The sequence below is a fragment of the Palaemon carinicauda genome, chromosome 8 (genome assembly GCF_036898095.1).
Source record: "Palaemon carinicauda isolate YSFRI2023 chromosome 8, ASM3689809v2, whole genome shotgun sequence".
Lineage (NCBI taxonomy): Eukaryota > Metazoa > Arthropoda > Malacostraca > Decapoda > Palaemonidae > Palaemon > Palaemon carinicauda.
In genome coordinates this window covers 176,336,971-176,339,470 of record NC_090732.1, presented here as the reverse complement: position 1 = coordinate 176,339,470, position 2,500 = coordinate 176,336,971, and the positions used below count along the sequence as shown (strand labels likewise).

The following is a 2,500-nucleotide window of genomic DNA, read 5'->3' as shown; positions in this document are numbered from 1 at the left end:
CATTGCAATTTCCATTTCCCATGTTGTTTACAACTATGACGTCATAGAAAAATATATTCAGATAAATGGAGTTCGTCATTTTGACGATAGACTTCATTCATTTATCTTGAAGAGTTTTGACATGCAAATTGGGAAGCTAAAATCTTAAACCTTTAAAATTCAGTTATGAAATATATTGACAAAGGTTTGATATAAATCAAATCACTGTTGGTCGTTTAAGTGATCAGCAAAAATAGAAAAAATGTAAGAGATGTAGCTGTTTGGATATTCTATATATATATATATATATATATATATATATATATATATATATATATATATATATATATATATATATATATAATGTTATGATAGCTTAATATTGTCACGTAATATTTATTTTGTTTTTTTCGTTTAGTTCCCCCTTAACTGTACTTCCATAGCATTTACTCTGTAATCCTTGTTTGAACTGTGATTTTGTTTGTATTTAGTTCTCCTTGCTGGAGTGAAGTTTAGTCTTCTTTGGAAGTTAGAATTTCTGTTAACTTTAGTTTCACTTGTTCTGTGGAAGTGTTATGGATTACTCTCTAAGGATTGGCAGTATTTTGTAAGTTGCCCTAACAAGAAATTTTATTTTATGGCATTGTATTGTATTAGCATTTTTCGTTTGTGTTTGTTTAAGGTGGTGTTTTGGTATTTGCATTTGCATGGATTATTCAATTGTATGTAATTTGTACTAGCCCAGAGAAAAGTGACTCCCTTTAGTTCAGCGTCTCGAAGGGTAAGGGTCAAATTACCTATTAGTCTTCAACGATTTAACCTTGCTGGTTATGAACCTTAAAGGCTGCTTGCAAGTAGCTAAAGCTAATCGATGAAATTTATGGAAGTAATCTTGTTAACATTTGAAAAGTGTAATATGCGCTACTTTGATCAACAATGTTGACAAGTGGGTTAAATCGGCTCACACACTAAAGTAAAGAGATTAAGGGTTTTTAGCAATTGTAAGAGGTATCCCATCGAACCTTGCAGATTTTGTAATATAAAAGGTACTTTTGATATTTATTACACTCCTTGAAGATTTTAATCCATATTAGTTGATGTGAAGCTCTTGAAATTCTATGTAGAAGATAGTGGATATTAGCTAGTTTTTAATATTACCACTTTAGATTGAATTAAATTCTTTCTACCATGGAAGATTGACTGTAATTCTGACATTGGAATCTTGTAAGACTTTTAATACATATAGCAGGTCCCCCGGCGTGGTAGTTATGCTGTTATTGTAGTTATGCTGTTATTGAGTTTGATTAATGTTATTTCAGATATACCGCTACCTTCACCTGTGGCTTCACATATGGTATTGAAGCCTGGGAGTAATCCAGCCTGTCGGAGGGAGACCATACAATTAATTTCTTACAAGACAGAAGCTATGGAACTTCTTACTAGCTTCTTATATGGAATGAGATGGCGGAACAGTGATACCTCCTGGTTCTCGCCCTCATCCTCGTCCAAAACCAGTTAGGTGTTTTTGTCTATTATTTACATAATTGATGTTGGAAATGCCACATTTTTTAATATCAAAAGGAGTAATACTAAGTATTCATGACAGAAACAAAGTTTGTCTTTCTGCAATCTGTAGGTATTATTTCAATACGGTTTTTCCCTTTGAAATCACAAATGCTGTTGCAACTTTAAAGTTTAATTTCTTTTTCAGATAGGCAAGAGTCATTGATGACTGCACACAATTACGGGATGAAGGATATCGAGGGACCTGTTTCTTCACCTTAAAGTAAGAATGATGGTCAATCTTCCAAAAAAATTACCAAATGTCTTTCAACTTGACTCATGATGTTGGGAGCGGAATGATTGCACCAAAGGATGCTGACGTTACATACCACAAAGAATTGCCTACTCCTATAAACACTGCAGTGCATGGTGGTGTTGGTATGGCTGGATTAATCGGAGGTCCTGTCCGAACATCTCTGAAGTTGCTGCACCTAGATTTTTATCTCGAAGATCCTCTGAAGTGTGCAGAGGATGATCAACGTGGCTTTGAAGCTCTCAAAGCTTTATTTTGAAGTCTTCCATGTTGAAGGCACTTTAATTCGACAAGCTGTTCATCATGATGTGGGTGTAGGAGCAGTTTTTCTGCAGACTGGTTATCATTATTTAATCCACTCAGTTTCTAATGCTTAAACTGAAGCCTCCTCAGTTCCTAGAGTTTAGTGAGGAAGGATAGGACTTTCTTTAATATTTGATGTATAAATAATAAATCTCATTGTATGAATTTTTTCTGACTTATCCAGTCTCTTTTGTAAATCAAATTTAAAACCAATTAAAGGCAAACTCTGAGATCTACAGCACTGTAACATTGGGATATTTCAGATGAAAAATATAACCTTAGTGCAGACAAGCATTAAATAAGATGTCTACTTTTGTTTCCGTATGTAATTCTTGGTGTATAAAAATTAATGCATCATATAATTTATTACTTTCATTCATAATGCAGTCTCCTATTAAGGAG

The 2,500-nt window shown here is 33.4% G+C and overlaps 1 protein-coding gene and 1 long non-coding RNA gene across 2 annotated transcripts in view; both read left to right on the top strand.

Annotated features, from left to right (window-relative positions):
* The window catches only part of LOC137645587 (Parkinson disease protein 7 homolog), a 420,232-nt gene that overhangs the window by 188,471 nt on the left and 229,261 nt on the right, over positions 1 to 2,500 (top strand). The window lies entirely within an intron of this gene.
* LOC137645111 (uncharacterized) overlaps positions 529 to 2,500 on the top strand; it is a 2,199-nt gene continuing 227 nt past the window's right edge. Inside the window, exons 1-3 of the long non-coding RNA XR_011045292.1 lie at positions 529 to 586; positions 1,299 to 1,493; positions 1,691 to 2,500. The exon at positions 1,691 to 2,500 is cut by the window's right edge and continues 227 nt beyond it. This is a non-coding gene — a long non-coding RNA (uncharacterized lncRNA). The remainder of the gene's footprint in view (positions 587 to 1,298; positions 1,494 to 1,690) is intronic.